Genomic DNA, 17,481 nt, shown 5'->3' on the forward strand with positions numbered 1-17,481 from the left:
ATCATTAAAGTCTATGCTCTTAAGAACTGAACCACCACGCATTGCAGATGTTTATAGTCTCATCATTAATCTGGCAATTTTTCTGTATTAGAATTAACTCAATTCGTTTTCTCATTTGCCACTGTACACGGATGACCGATTTTTGCCTTAAGTGCCGCCAAGGTTGTTGTTTTTTCCTGTTTGACATTATCAAGCTCCTCCTGATCTAGTACTGCTTGTTTAAGAGCTAGATTCTTGTTGCCAGTTTGCATAACCTTACGTGGAGTTAACTATAGTATATGATAGGAACCTGTTATCACCTTTGTTAAATACTTCTATTTTGTCTCTTTGATTTTTAAAGAACTCAGTACATATTACTTTATTTTCAAGTTCTGCCTATTCTGTTAAACTTGACACTAACAGAACCCACTCAAAATAATTCATATACATCAGGAGGAGCGTGACTCCTTGGATCAACCCTACCCTTGAAGCCCGCCACTTTTTCTTGCTTTGAATGATCAAGTAAAACACGCTGTTGACACTCTCAAGTCTTGTCTCATACATATCTACTGGATGTTCGTTTACCCAGTGTGACCACAAGATCTCTTCTCTTACGGATTCTGTCAAATTTATTTGCATTATTTGTACTGATGATGATGATGATGATGATGATGAAGTAATCAATCCTTTAGCAAAAATTATGAACACGTGTTGTAGTAATGACAGTGAAAGAAAAAGGAATACTTGTACTTTTACATTACCACTATCCTGTCCCTTATTAGGTCTTACACTCCCCACATTCTCTCTCTCTCTCTCTCTCTCTCTCTCTCTCTCTCTCTCTCTCTCTCTCTCTCTCTCTCTCTGTGTGTGTGTGTGTGTGTGTGTGTGTGTGTGTGTGTGTGTGTGTGTGTGTGTGTGTGTGTGTGTGTGTGTGTGTGTGTGTGTGTGTGTGTGTGTGTGTGTGTGTGTGTGTGTGTGTGTGTGTGTGTGTGTGTGTGTGTGTGTGTGTGTGTGTGTGTGTGTGTGTGTGTGTGTGTGTGTGTGTGTGTGTGTGTGTGTTACTGGCCATCTTAGATCTGTCCAGTCTTCCTTTACTTACATACATGTATGAGTTTTACTTATTGACTGATCATGTTCCTTTTCATTTCTTTGGCGAAAGTTTTTTTTTTATTTTTATGTAAGAGGGAACGCTGCCAGAGCAACAATATGTTAGAAAGAAAAGGCCCACTGAAACTGCAGGTTCCCTAATGGGTCAAAAGAGTCATATGAAAGCCAGGGACAAATGTCTCGACACCTCTCTCTTAAAAGAAGTTAAGTCGTAGGAAGATGGAAATACATAAACAGGTAAGGAGTTCCAGAGTTTACTAGTGAAAGGTATAAATGATTGAGAGTACTGGTCAACTCTTGTATTAGAGAGTTGGACAGAATAGGGATGAGAGGAAGAAGAAAACCTTCTGGAGTGAGGCCGCAGGAGGAAGGGAGGCGTACAGTTAGCAAGATCAGTAGAGCAGCTAACATGAAAATAGCGATAAAAGACAGAAAGAGATGCAACATTTCGGCGGTGAGAAAGAGGGTGAAGACATTCAGTCAGAGGAGGGGAGTTGATGAAACGAAAAGCTTTTGATTCCATCCTATTTAATAAAGCTGTATGAGTGGAACCTCCCCCACATGCGAAGAGTACTCCATACAAGGACGGATAAGGCCAGTGTACAGGGTTAGCAGTTGGAGGGGCGGAGACGCCGCAGAACGCCTAACTTCATAGAAGCTGTTTCCAGTTGAGATTATGAGTAAAAGACAGACCGAGGATATTCAGTGTGAAAGAGGGAGACAGTTGAGTGTCATTGAAGAAGAGAGGATAGTTGTCTGGAAGGTTGTGTCGAGTTGATAGATGGAGGAATTGAGTTTTTGAGGCATTGAAAACTACTAGATTTTCTCTGCCTCAATCAGAAATCTTAGAAAGATCAGAAGTCAGGCGTTCTGTGGCGTCCCTGCGTGATCTGTTGACTTCCTGAAGGGTTGGACGTCTCTGAAAGAACGTGGAAAGATGTAGAGTGGTATCATCAGCGTAGGAGTGGATAGGGCAAGAAGTTTGGTTAAGAAGGTCATTAATGAATAATAGAAAGAGAGTGGGTGACAGGACAGAACCCTGAGGAACACCACTATTAATAGATTTAGAGAAGAACAGTGGCCGTCTACCACAGCAGCAATAGAACGGTCGGAAAGGAAACTTGAGATAAAGTTGCAGAGAGAAGGATAGAAACCGTAGGAGGGCAGTTTTGAAATCAAAGCTTTGTGCCAGACTCTATCAAAAGCTTTTGATATGTCTAACGCAACAGCAAAAGTTTCACCGAAATCTCTAAAAGAGGATGACCAAGACTCAGTAAGGAAAGCCAGAAGATCACCAGTAGAGCGACCTTGACGGAAGCCATACTGGCGATCAGATAGAAGATTGTGAAGTGACAGATGTTTGAGAATCTTCCTATTCAGGATAGATTAAAAACTTTAGACAAGCAAGAGATTAAAGCTATAGGACGGTAGTTTGAGGATTAGAACGGTCACCCTTTTAGGAACAGGCTGAATGTAGGCAAACTTCCAGCAAGAAGGAAAGGTAGAAGTCGATAGACAAAGTTGAAAGAGTTTGGCCAGGCAAGGTGCAAGCACGGAAGCACAGTTTTTGAGAACAATAGGAGGGACCCCATCAGGTCCATAAGCCTTCCGATGGTTTAGGCCAGCAAGGGCATGGAAAACATCATTACGAAGAATTTTGATTGTAGACATGAAATAGTCAGAGGGAGGAGGAGAGGAGAGGGACAAGCCCAGAATCATCCAAGGTGGAGTTGTGAGCAAAGGTTTGAGAAAGAGAGTTCAGCTTTAGAGACAGAAGAGATGGCAGTGGTGCCATCAGGATGAAATAAAGGAGGGAAAGATGAAGAAGTAAGAGTTTTGCTAGAAGTCACGAGGGAGTTTGAGTTTGAAAGATTTTGACATTTTCTATTTATGAAAGAGTGTTTGGCAAGTTGAAGCACAGACTTGGCATGATTCCGGCAGACATATAAAGTGCATGAGATTCAGGAGATGGAAGGCTCAAGTACCTTTTGTGGGCAACCTCTCTATCATGTATAGCACGAGAACAGGCTGAGTTAAACCAAGGTTTAGAAGGTTTAGGTTGAGAAAAGAATGAGGAATGTACGCCTCCATGCCAGACACTATCACCTCTGTTATGCGTTCAACACACAGAGATGGGTCTCTGACACGGAAACAGTAATCATTCCAGGGAAAATCAGCATAATACCTCCTCAGGTCCCCCAACTGGCAGAGGCAAAACGCCAGAGGCACCTCTGCTTATGGGGATCCGGGGAGAGATTGGAAAAATAGGACAGATTAAGAAATGAGATTGTGATTGGATGAGCCTAAAGGAGAAGATAGGGTAATAACATAAGCAAAAGGATTAGAGGTAAGGAAAAAATCAAGAATGTTGGTCGTATCTCCAAGATGGTCAGGAATACGAGTAGGGTGTTGCACCAGTTGCTCCAGGTCATGGAAGATAGGAAAGTTGAAGGCTAGTTCACCAGGGTGGTCAGTGAAGGGAAAGGAAAGTCAAAGCTGGTGGTTTATTAATGTCTTTATTTCCTTGTTCTCTTCCGAAATGAAATCAAGAATATTCTGAATTTATGTTTTTCGTCTTTTCTGTTAGATCACTTTCGAAGAAACAGGGAGGAGCTGGAGGAGGAGGAGGAGGAGGAGGAGGAGGAGGAGGAGGAGGAGGAGGAGGAGGAGGAGGAGGAAGAAGAGGAGGAAGAAGAAGAGGAATACAAATACAAAAGAATACAAAGGAAGTCCAAACAGCAACAGACCCTTAGGTCCTTATTATGCTTTTTTCTGTAACTATTCTACTTTAACTGTTAGTGAGAGAGGGACAGATAGCGCAGGAGAAGGCTCTCCCTCTCACTTTTCTTTCAATCGAAGCTAGCCAGGAAAGGTGATGGTACAATGTTGTATCGAAAAAGTAACAACATGGCATTTAAAAGAAACGTAAGAAAGAGATGACGTTTACGTCTGCCATATATAATCTACATACAATCCTAATGTTAGTTTCATCTGACAAGATGCTTTCTCTACCTTAGATTTGATTTAATGGGAAACATATTTACAAGAAGACTATAGTAATGAGTCAGAAGTAGGATGCAAAAGACAATAACTTAGCCAAGGAAGAGGAAAAATAAAATAATCAACAGTGGGAATACAAAAGAATGCAAAGAAAATTCAAGCAGTAACATGCATAGGGCCGTACTAAATTGTTTAAGTAACTATTTTGTAACTATTCATGAAAGAGACAGGATGGTACAGAAGAAGACCCGTCCACACACACCCATCCCTCAAGCTGAAACTAGTCTGAAGAAATAAGTTGTACTATTTTGTATAAAAAAAAAAAAGTATGAAATTTGAGAGAATGGTAAAAAAAAATCAATGAATAAATAAGTTTTAGATCTACAAATAGTTTTGATACTTTTGTTTATAGGAAAGGATGTACGTAAGTGCACGAAAGCTGTGTAGTATGGTGTGTGCATATCTTAGGTAGAGGCACAGTATTGTTGTTGGGAGGTGATGCGGCAACCTATGTTTGGCACCTTCTAGGAAGACTGCAGTCAGTGAAGCCCCAGGCTTTGGTCATTTCAGTGAGTTTATGTACCTTCTTTCTGGGAACTCCGTATGTGGGTTACCACCTTCACGCTGTAGAAAGAATTACAGGACACAAGGGAAAGGCAGTAGGAAGGGAAAGAGGGAAGAGTTGGAAGATGCATATTAATAGTAGGAAGACCACAATAGAAAATGTAAGACGTATTCCTAATCTTTCTGGAGAGAATTTAATCTCTCTCTCTCTCTCTCTCTCTCTCTCTCTCTCTCTCTCTCTCTCTCTCTCTCTCTCATTTATCTAGCCAACAATTGAATAAAGTACAGTATGCAATAGACTTGTCACACACACACACACACACACACACACACACACACACCGTAGCTCAGTGGTTCGAGCGCTGGCTTCACAAGCCAGAGGACCGGGGTTCGATTCCCCGGCCGAGTGGAGATATTTGGATGTGTCTCCTTTCACGTGTAGCCCCTGTTCACCTAGCAGTGAGTAGGTACGGGATGTAAATCGAGGAGTTGTGACCTTGTTGTCCCGGTGTGTGGTGTGTGCCTGGTCTCAGGCTTATCCGAAGATCGGAAAAAATGAGCTCTGAGCTCGTTCCGTAGGGTAACGTCTGGCTGTCTCGTCAGAGACTGCAGCAGATCAAACAGTGAAACACACACGAGCTATGAGCTCTGAGCTCGCTCCGTAATAGAGAAGACTGCCTGGGTGACCAGCAGACGACCGTGGTGAATTATACACGCACGCACGCACGCACGCACGCACGTACACTATTTCATCCGCAAACTTAAAATTATTACATAATAAAACTCAGTGCATATAGAAGTCAGAGTATTTGCCTTCCTACTTCTAACACAGCATAAGAGTAAACAAATTGTGTTATTTTAGAAAGACTTTTTTTCAATGATAGTTTTCTAAATATCCAGTTTTTATTGTTTCATTTACATTTTTTTTTTTTCACTTTGTACTCTTTACGATTTGATATGGTAAGAGATGCAGTTGCTCCCTGCCAGTCAAAGATATTTAGGTTTCCCACGTATCATGGCGAAACCCTCGTTTATGTAACAAAGAATAGAAAAAAGTAAATGCCATGGAATGGTCATGTCGGTGTCCGACATAAGAGGATGGCCAACTTTAACCAAGGTGTGCATGTGTTAGATTAAGCACAAGCCATTCCTTGCTACAAGACACTTTTTCCTTTGGGTCACAAGGACTTAGTCCATCACTGGAACACGATTTTCCGTGTGTCTGTTTATTGGCAATGTACATACGGGTTTACTTAATAAACATATAATTGATAACATAAATAACTAGATAAATGAAAAGATTAATTTACCTTACCAATACTTCCTGATTTCTCGAACAGTCGCAAAGCCTTCTCACCATGCTGAGCTTACTGGTTCCCTTGGCACTGTTTGTAACACTCACTACTCCACCATTCAAAAGTTACATTCCACCATAGATATTGGTAGGACATTTGCCGCAATCCTTACATACATGCAAACATACATGCATGTATACATACACACATGTATTATCTAATGTAATACTGCAAAGGAAATATTTATAGTTTAATAAAAAAAATAATAAAACATTAAAAAGCGAAACGTAAAGATTATCTGCATTTGTAAGTAGCATTGTAACTTGAAATCAAACATAAAAAATTATGCTCATTAAAGTTCAAACAACTATTAAGTAATATGTATTGTAAGAGTAGAGGACAAGTGGGTATACTTACATATCAAACACAGGCTATTAAAAGAAATATATATCACAAAATGTGTACCCTAAATAAACACACAACAATACAACATTTACAAAAGACCTTATAATGAACTCATTACTGTCGACAAAATATACCTTGTTCACTTCACGGTTCACTCAAGTGTAACAAGAATGTCATGCAAGACGCGACACACACAAGCAGCGACCAGGGTTACCATTATTTATGAAAAGGTCTTCGTGGGCGGGGAAGTTAGAGTGTAGATAAATGTGTAAAGAGAGAGAGAGAGAGAGAGAGAGAGAGAGAGAGAGAGAGAGAGAATGGGCTATGAATAAATCTGCTATAAGGTGTTTTTTTCGGGTAGGCAGGTTGGAGAAGCATAATTAAATTGAGCAAATAAAAATTATCCTAATTTCACTGTATATGGTCACTATGTACCCCCACTGTTTTGTGTGTGTGTATGTGTGTGTGTGTGTGTGTGTGTGTGTGTGTGTGTGTGTGTGTGTGTGTGTGTGTGTGTGTGTGTGCAATTCACCTCGGTCGTCTGCTGGTCACCCAGCCAGTCTTCCCCATTACGGAGCGAGCTCAGAGCTCATAGATCGATCTTCGGGTAGGACTGAGACCACAACACACTCCACACACCGGGAAAGTGAGGCCACAACCCCTCGAGTTACCTATTTACTGCTAGGTGAACAGGGGCCACACATTAAGAGGCTTGCCCATTTGCCTCACCGCTTCCCCGGGACTCGAACCTGGCCTTCTCGATTGAGAGTCGTGTGTGTGTGTGTGTGTGTGTGTGTGTGTGTGTGTGTGTGTGTGTGTGTGTGTGTGTGTGTGTGTGTGTGTGTGTGTGTGTGTGTGTGTGTGTGTGTGTGTGTGTGTGATTAAGAATGTCCAAATTGGAAACATTTACACAACATCATAAATAAGAAAAGACTAACGTGTGGACGCTCGGTACCCGAATAATAACCAGTTTTTGTACTGCTCCAGTGTCTTGTCACCCACTTACCTGCTCGAGCTCATTGATCCTGTTTTTCATTACGACACACGCCGTGAACTGTGATGTAATGACAGATATCATGATCAAATCTAGATCTGCAATAAAAGTGTCATTGGTGGAATTCTTTAGTATCTAAGATAATTTTGTCTTTTAACAGTCAGGGAACAACATTCACTACATAGTTGGTGTGCCTAAAGCCACATGAAGATATAATAGGGAAAGCTGCAAGATAAAAGTCCATATATGATAATTCCGTCAGTACACTTACGTTTGCTCACCTGCCATCCTTATCCATACATTTATCAGTCTTTAGAGATCTTTCATGGTTCATAGTGTCTTTTCAAAGTTCATCATAGAGTCTCTTTTAAAGCATCTTTATAGAATAGTTAAGAAGAAAAAACGAAAACAAAAGAACAAAAAGAGAAATACTAGATGTATGACAGTAAAGTCTAAACCAGAGAGAGAGAGAGAGAGAGAGAACTTCCTCTGACCTGATGCGACCAAGTAAGCAAGAAAATCTCTCTCTCTCTCTCTCTCTCTCTCTCTCTCTCTCTCTCTCTCTCTCTCTCATCCAAATTTCATATTTCCAGGTATTATTCTTAATACTTGACAATTCATTCGCCTTTTCTATCTAAAAACTAAGAACTAATCAAAACTGCTTAATCATTCTCCGTAAATATTGGGTTTCACACACACACACACACACACACACACATATATATATATATATATATATATATATATATATATATATATATATATATATATATATATATATATATATATATATATATATATATATATATATATATATATATATATATATATATATATATATATATATATATATATATATATATATATATATATATATGTGTGTGTGTGTGTGTGTGTGTGTGTGTGTGTGTGTGTGTGTGTGTGTGTGTGTGTGTGTGTGTGTGTAAAGTCACTGTACTGCGTCACGTGCGTGTGGCGCAGCTGTCTCCCGAAAGACGAACACCTTTCGCCGCTAAAAGGCTATCATTGAATGGATTGGGTGGATGAGGTATAAAAGATGGTTGTGTGCTGTGTTGGTAAAATTTGTGGTGTAAAATGATGTGTGAGAGGGAAAAAAAAATAAGGCTAGGAATGAAGAGGTGTCTGAAAGCCTGAGGTGAGTGGAGCCGGGAAAAGGTCACGAGCCTCAGGCAACAGAGGGGAGACCCGGGAGAGAGAGAGAGAACAGAGAGGTTACGACGTGACTTGGACGCGAAGCTGTACGTACGGTTAAGGACCTAATGAATCTGCTTGAAAGTGGTACACCTGGCATTTCCCTGTACTGCGTTACACCTGGGGTAGACTTGAGTGCTTTCAGGAACCAGTGGAGGCCTGGCCCTCCTAAGTAACTTGGAAAGTGAACGTCTCAGTGATGAAACCGTGACCCCTTACTGTGTGCTGACAATCCAGTGCTGAGCTAACACAGGTGCTTGTTGTGGCTTGTGGTTGTGCCGGCGGAAGGGGGTTACGTATATATATATATATATATATATATATATATATATATATATATATATATATATATATATATATATATATATATATATATATATATATATATATATATATATATATATATATATATATATATATATATATATATATATATATATATATATATATATATATATATATATATATATATATATATATATATATATATATATATATATATTAGGAAGCCAGCCAAGGGCAAACAAAATATTGAAAAAAGGCCCACTTGAGTGCTGGTTCCCTTAAAAAATTGTAAGAAATTAGCCTAAATCAAGGAACAAATGGCCCTCTTAAAAGAAGTCAAGTCGTAGGAAGATGGAAATACAGAAACAGACAGGGAGTTCTAGAGTTTACCAGAGAAAGGTATGAATGACTGAAAGTGCAGGTTAACTGCGTGAGAGCAAGTGGAAAGCCTTGTGCAGAGGGCCGCAGGAGGAGGGGAGGCATGCAGTAAGCAAGACCAGTAGGACAGTTAGCATCAAAATAGTGATAAAAGATAGAGAGATGCAACATTTCGGCGGTGAGAAAGAGCCTGAAGACAGTCAGTCAGAGGAGGGGAGTTGATAAGACGAAAAGCTTTTGATTCCACCCTATCTAACAAACCCCGCCAAACATGCGAAGAGTATTCCGTACAGGGGCGGATAAGGCCCTTGTACAGAGTTAGCAGTTGGAGGGCGAGAAAAACTGGCGGAGACGCCGCATAACGCCTAACTTCATAGAAGCTCTTTTTGCAAGAGATGAAATGTGGAGTTTCCAGTTAAGATTATGAGTAAAGGACAGACCGAGGATATTTAGTGTGGAAGAGGGAGACAGTTGAGTGTCATTGAAGAAGAGGTGATAGTTGTCTGGAAGGTTGTGTCGAGTTGATAGATGGAGGAATTGAGTTTTTGAGGCATTGAAAACTACTAAGTTTTCTCTGCCCCAATCAGAAATCTTAGAAAGATCAGAAGTCAGGCGTTCTGTGGCGTCCCTGCGTGATCTGTTGACTTCCTGAAGGGTTGGTCGTCTCTGAAAGGACGTGGAAAGATGTATGGTGGTATCATCAGCGTAGGAGTGGATAGGGCAAGAAGTTTGGTTTAGAAGATCATTAATGAATAATAGAAAGAGAGTGGGTGACAGGACAGAACCCTGAGGAACACCACTATTAACAGATTTAGAGAACAACAGTGGCCGTCTACCACAGCTGCACTAGAACGGTCGGAAAGGAAACTTGAGATGAAGTTGCAGAAAAGATAGAAACAGTAGGAGGGCAGTTTGAAATCAAAGCTTTTGCCAGACTCTATCAAAAGCTTTTGACAGCAAAAAGTTTCACCGAAATATCTAAATGAGGATGGCCTAAACTCAGTAAGGAAAGCCAAAGGATCACTAGTAGAGCAATCTTGACGGAAGCCATACTGGCGATCAAATAGAAAATTGTGAAGTGACAAATGGTTAAGAATCTTCGTATTCGGGATAGATTCAAAAACTTAAGACAAACAAGAGCCTAAAGCTATAGGACGGTAGTTTGAGGGATTAGAACGGTCACCCTTTTTAGGAACAGGCTGAATGTAGGCAAACTTCCAGCAAGAAGGAAAGGTAGAAGTCGATAGACATAGTTGAAAGAGTTTGGCCAGGCAAGGTGTAACCATGGAAGCACAGTTTTGAGAACAATAGGAGGAACCCCATCAGGTCCATAAGCCTTCCGAGGGTTTAGGCCAGCGAGGGCATGGAAAACATCATTACGAAGAATTTTGATTGTAGACATGAAATAGTCAGAGGGAGGAGGAGAGGGAGGAACAAGCCCAGAGTCATCCAAGGTGGAGTTGTGAGCAAAGGTTTGAGAGAAGAGCTCAGCTTTAGAGACAGAAGAGATGGCAGTGGTGCCATCAAGATGAAATAAAGGAGAGAAAGATAAAGAAGTAAACTTATTGGGGATGTTTTTGGCCAGATGCCAGAAGTCTCAAGAGGGAGTTTAAGTTTGAAAGATTTTAACATTTTGTAATTATGAAAGAGTATTTGGCAAGTTGAAGAACAGACTTGGCATAATTCCAGGCAGAAATATAAAGTGTGTGAGTTTCAGGAGAAGGAAGGATCAAGTACCTTTTGTGAGCAACCTCTCCATCATGTATAGCACGAGAATAGGCTGTGTTAAGCCAATTTTTAGAAAGTTTAGGTTGAGAAAAATAGCGAGGAAAGTACATCTCCATGCCAGACACTATTATGCGTTCAGCAGACAGAGATGGGTCTCTGCGTCCCTGATACGGAAGCAGTAATCATTTCAGGGAAAATCAACATAATATCTCCTCAGGCAAAACGCCAGAGGCTTTGGAGGATCCTGAGGAGGGATTGGAGAAATAGGACAAGATACAGAAATAAGATTGTGATCGGAGGATCCTAACGGAGAAGACAGAGTAACAGAATAAGCAGAAGGATCAAAGGTAAAGAAGAAATCAAGAATGTTGGGCGTATCTCTAAGACGGTCAGGAATACGAGTAGGGTGTTGCACCAGTTGCTCTAGGTCATGAAGGATAGCAAAGTTGAAGACTATTTCACCAGGATGGTCAATGAAGGGAGAGGAAAGCCAAAGCTGGTGGTGAACATTGAAATCTTCAAGAGTGGAGATCTCCGCGAAAGGGTAGAGGGACAGAATGTGCTCCACCTTGGAAGTTAAATAACAAAGAATTTATTATAGTCAGAGGAGTTAGGGGAGGGATAGACAGCACAGATAAATTCAGTTAGAGAGTGACTATTGAATCGTAGCCGGATGGTGGAAACTCGGAAGATTCGAGAGCGTATATATGATCATTATCAATTTAATCCCCATTTCTTATGCCCTTTTTCCTTCAATATTCAATTCTCCCTCACTTTTAACTTAAGCAATTTATACTCATATATCCTTTATATTTAAAAAAAAATCCCTATTCTACACGCGCGCGCGCGCGTACGCACACACACACACACACACACACACACACACACACACACACACACACACACACACACACACACAGGCTACCCTGCTACCCTTTTTCCTCTTATCTAGCATCCTCATCACCTCTCCTGCACCTTCATCTTTCTACTTCCACCCGCCGCCCGCCGCTGCCCATCGCCTCCCAGCATCACGATCCACTTGGCGAGAAGGGCGTAGTGGGCGGTGGTTAAGGCAAGAGGACAGGGTGAGTTAGTTTTTCGGCCACTCAGTCCCGTCGAGGGAGCGTCGCCCCGAGTCATTACGCTCTCACGACAGAAGGTGCCCCTCTACACGCATCCTTTCCGCCCTTACTGGCCGGTGTGGCTTAGCCGTGTGTTGGTGCGAGGAGTGCAGGTGGCAGGGGTGGGGCGTGACGTGGGGGGAGAGACCAGAGAGGCCGGCTTGAAGGAGAGGTCACGGGAGGGTCACGGGGAGTAAGGAGAGGCCAAGACCCCAAACAGGTGACGTGTTCCTTCCTTCCTCTGTACCTTCCTTCTTTTTCCTCTTCTTCCTCTTCTTCCTCCTTCTCCTCTGCCATGAAGGAACAGTCCATTCACTCATGGCGACAATCAGCGTAACTACACATTGTGTGTGTGTGTGTGTGTGTGTGTGTGTGTGTGTGTGTGTGTGTGTGTGTGAGAGAGAGAGAGAGAGAGAGAGAGAGAGAGAGAGAGAATGGGGGTAGCAGGAAAGAAGTAGAGAGATATGACAAGGGAGAAGAAAGATCTTTCCGCATGTTTACACAAATGTTCGTAATTTATACACACACACACACACACACACACACACACACACACACACACACACGAGACAGTGAGGGTAGGATTTCCTTGAGCCTTTTCTCTCGTTGCAACATTTCCGGACTATTGCACGGAAAAACTGGCATATCTCTCTCTCCACCTCTCCCTCTCCCTCTTCTTCCCTCCAACATTCACATACTTTCCCAGAGTCTTCACTTTAATCTCTGCAATGTAGCGAGCACTTCATTGCAACACCCACTCTTCATGCTTGCAATGCCCTCTCTTGAAAGCCCGTCATTTTCTTCTCCTCCATCCATGCATCCACTCTTCTCCGCCCCACACATAGTTCCTCCTTCACTCTCATCACAACCATCATCCTCCTTCTTCACGACTCTTCACTTCTTACTTGCCTTTTCATTCTTCATTCTCTTTCTTCCGACACACATTTTCTACCTTTGTCCAGCGTTTTGTATTCCATTCGTTCTTTAATACACATGCTATTCCTTTCTTCTCGTTCTACTTTGTCATCTGCCTTCATTCTTGCCGCATATCTGTCCATCTAGATCCGGTAAGAGAACAAGGGTGACAGTGAAGCGAGATGAGTGAATTAGGCTGTGCCAAGAAATTCGTGTTAGGTCACACTAGGTTCATATACATAAGATTATTGGGAATATCAAGGTGAGAAACATTCACTTGAGAACATTTTCTGTTTTAGTTTATAAGTTTGTCTACTCTTCTTAGACATTAGTGTTAAGATGTAGTTGAATAATTTTTCGTGTATTTTCATGAATACAAGAAAGTGTGACATAAAGAAACATGGGACAAAGAAGAACAAGCTGCATCAGACCCGGGGATCCTTGAGAGATGCTGCGTGGCGTTAAGTAATAATTGTCAGGATAAAGATAAAATGGAAATTATAGTAAAGAGAAAAGGAAAGAAAAATAATCAAAAGAAGAAAGTGTGTGTGTGTGTGTGTGTGTGTGTGTGTGTGTGTGTGTGTGTGTGTGTGTGTGTGTGTGTGTGTGTGTGTGTGTGTGTGTGTGTGTGTGTGTGTGTGTGTGTGTGTGTGTGTGTGTGTGTGTGTGTGTGTGTGTGTGTGTGTGTGTGTATTATTTACACATGATCGTCACGTGACACAGCTAGCTGTTCCTCTATGGAAGTAGCTCAACGCTAATCTTTGCCAAGAACTGAGATAAGTTAAACACCTCACAGAGGGACAGCAAGGTCACAACCCCTTGCCTAACACCCAGTACTTGTTGCTGGGGGGACACGGGCTACATATCTGTCTCGTTGCTCCCCTGGACTCTAACACAGTCTTGTTGTGTCGAACCCACTACACCTGACACAATTAAATATTGTATGTGCAAATCTGTATCCTGAATTTATGCATGAGTACCAAGAAGAAATGAGAAAGAGAAAGGCAGGGAAAAAGAATGTTAGTATAGTAATTGATAACAGCATCTAAAAGCATTTGAATATATGTATAATAAAATCGTTTTTCTTTTAATTTCTTTCTTTTTTTTTCATTCCTTCTGTTGACTACTCGAGCGGATCCACCATTCACCCCGAGAGCCATAAAAACGTTTGTTCCGATAGCCATCTCCTACTCTCAGCTGATTTGCCTTGCTTCGTCCCAATCCATCCACGAGTGTCCAGAGTCATTCAAGTTTTCTCATGTTGCACAGGTGTTGTTTTTCATCACCGACAAAAAATAAATCAGCATTTAAGTAACTTTATTGTTTTACATTTGCATTTTTCTTCATATGTTTTCTTTTTTCTTTATTTTACTTGCAACTTTTTTTTTCTTTCTTATCGGTTCTTTTTGTATTTTCTTCTTGGAGGATTTAATCATGTTCATTGATCCGTAGTTAATTGGATGAGCCTTAATTCATTGCTTTCTTGGTTTTATAAAATCATAATATCCTTGAAGCTACAAGTTATTCTCTTTAATTTGCAACACAATATAGCTTTATTTGATATTTGTTACTTTCTTTGTTGCAACATTTTATAAACTATATTTCTTTCCATCTCGAAAGTTTCTTTAGACTGAACATTTTCTTCTATTACCAAATCTTCTCCATTGTATGAATACTCTTAATTGACAAGTACTTTCCTGTAATTCCTGAATATTTTTTTTATTTCGTTTAAAAAATAACATGATTTACTATCATCTGCGAGAAGACAGATTTTTTCAATTCTTTATTCATAATTTTCTCTGGTCTTGAGTCTATCGGAATGACAGAAACTGTTCTCGCGCAGTGGAGGTAAATACCAAAAGACGTAGTGTGGAGAATTCGATTCAGGTTTTCCATTCCGCTGTGCTCGCCTCCAAGTCCCGCGTCCCCACTAAGCAAGCTGGCTTTAGAGGCCCCACCGAGGGTGTTGTGACCTCTCCTGCTTTGCTGCTTCTAAGAAGAACAGAGAGGTGAGGATTAAGGCAATTTATAATTGATGACTTTTTTTCCTCTTGGTACTTTTGCTATGTTGAACATGTATTGCGAGAATCAACAAAAAGAAAAAAGAGAGAGAAAAAGAAACGAAAGAATTATGTAAAAGAAACGATAAATAAAACTTATATGAAATATAGAAAAAAGAGAGAGAGAGAGAGAGAGAGAGAGAGAGAGAGAGAGAGAAAGAGAGCATTGAAAATAGTCAAAATATCAATGTAAATGTGCCTCGACATTGGGACCTCAGTGTCACCATGATAGAGGAAGTGCTGCATGTGACCTACCCTGAGTCTCCCCTGCAGTGTGTTACCTGCAGACTTCTGACCCGGCCTGACCTGGCCTCACACAACCTGAAGTGATCTAGCTGCTCTTGAACTTTTATGGCCATATATGAACATTCTCTCTCTCTCTCTCTCTCTCTCTCTCTCTCTCTCTCTCTCTCTCTCTCTCTCTCTCTCTCTCTCTCTCTCTCTCTCTCTCTCTCTCTCTCTCTCTCTCTCTCTGTGAATGTGTGTGTGTGTGTGTGTGTGTGTGTGTGTGTGTGTGTGTGTGTGTGTGTGTGTGTGTGTGTGTGTGTGTGTGTGCGCGCGTGTGCGTGTGTCTACGTGTATAAATGTGTAAATTCATTAAAAAAAAAAAAAAAACTCATCCCTGAAGATTAAATAGTGGTAAATAAAAAGAGTTATTTTTTCCTCTTTTGTTAATTCATAAAATGAAAAAAAATAACACTGATTATTCCCGTAACATTTGAATAAAACATATTTATCTCCAAACAATTGCAACCTTTTACTATATTTTGAACATCAGATAACATGCAAATTATTGTCAAAGGAATATATATTGACTTTAATGAGTATCGAGAGCGTTCTCCATATAACTGAGCCCGAGCGAAGCAGGTTGTGATAACGATCAGACATGGGCCGTCTCCTTGGATGTGGCCCAAGAAGGCTGGCTGGGACTCTTGGGGGCGGGACGATCGCCGAGGAAGAATGTCACTGGCAATAAAAGCTTAAAGGACTAAACAGGAATATGAAAAGTTATTCAGGAATTAATTAACACGTACGGCTGTTTCATTTCATACTAATTTTCCTTCACATCCCGAAAATGGCACTAAGGATAAAATGAGATCCAAGAAAATGTGAGGAAGAAAATTTGAATTTATTCCTATTACTGACCAGTTTTCTTGGCTTTCTCGCTCTCTCTCTCTCTCTCTCTCTCTCTCTCTCTCTCTCTCTCTCTCTCTCTCTCTCTCTCTCTCTCTCTCTCTCTCTCTCTCTCTGTACGAAGACTAAATGAATTAAGGACATAATCAAAATTCATTCACAGTTATAACCCGAATAAAGAATTAAAGAGACATGTGATTGTCTTCAAATAATTACAATTCTTTTCATTATTTCGATAGGGATTATCTTCACAGAAACCAAATAAAGCAAATCAAGAAGGTCTCTCCCATTGTTACCAATAATTATTACTTGATTGTTATGGCCAGAAAAGTAAGGGAGCATGGAAAATAAAGAGAGATAGAGCAAAAAAGAAACTTTCACTGCTATGCTGTGTTAGTTTGCTTCCTTAATATAGCGCATCAAATCTAGTAGCAAAAAATAAGGAATTCCGAACCGTTAGGACTAAGAGCCTCACGGTGCGTGATTGACGGCATTCACTAAATCCCAACACCAATAACGATTGAAGATAGCATTAAAACTCAACCAGAAGCGACAAAGTTAGAGAGAGAGAGAGAGAGAGAGAGAGAGAGAGAGAGAGAGAGAGAGAGAGAGAGAGGACCACCTAACATCCACTCGGTCAAGTGAGAGGTGAGGGACTGAACACCTGAGCTGACCCTGTCAGGTGCCAAAAGTATCCCCCACCTCACCCCTGAAACACCAAACAGGAGCAGACAAAGAAAGGGAAGGAGGAGCTAAGACAGAATAGACAGGATGGGGGACTGTGGAGAAAGGGGATGAAAATGGTGGAAAAGAGGAGACAGGAATCAAGGTGAGAGAGAGAGAGAGAGAGAGAGAGAGAGAGAGAGAGAGAGAGAGAGGGTCGAATACGTGGTCACCCCAGGTCTCCACTTTACAGTCTGAGGCAGTGACCCGTGGAGGAAAATATTGCTCCACCTTTCCTCCACCTCCCTCCCTATCTCTACTTCCATCGTTTCATCCTTCCTTTGCTCACCCTCTTCTCCATACACACACACACACACACACACACACACACACACACACACACACAGAGAGAGAGAGAGAGAGAGAGAGTCAGTCATTTAGACAGACAGACAGAAAAAGAGATGCAGACAGACTCACACACACACAGAGAGAGAGAGAGAGAGAGAGAGAGAGAGAGAGAGAGAGAGAGAGAGAGTCAGTCATTTAGACAGACAGACAGAAAAAGAGATGCAGACAGACTCACGCACACACACTCAGAAAGAGAGAGAGAGAGAGAGAGAGAGAGAGAGAGAGAGAGAGAG

The sequence above is a fragment of the Portunus trituberculatus genome, chromosome 38 (genome assembly GCF_017591435.1).
Source record: "Portunus trituberculatus isolate SZX2019 chromosome 38, ASM1759143v1, whole genome shotgun sequence".
Classification (NCBI taxonomy): domain Eukaryota; kingdom Metazoa; phylum Arthropoda; class Malacostraca; order Decapoda; family Portunidae; genus Portunus; species Portunus trituberculatus.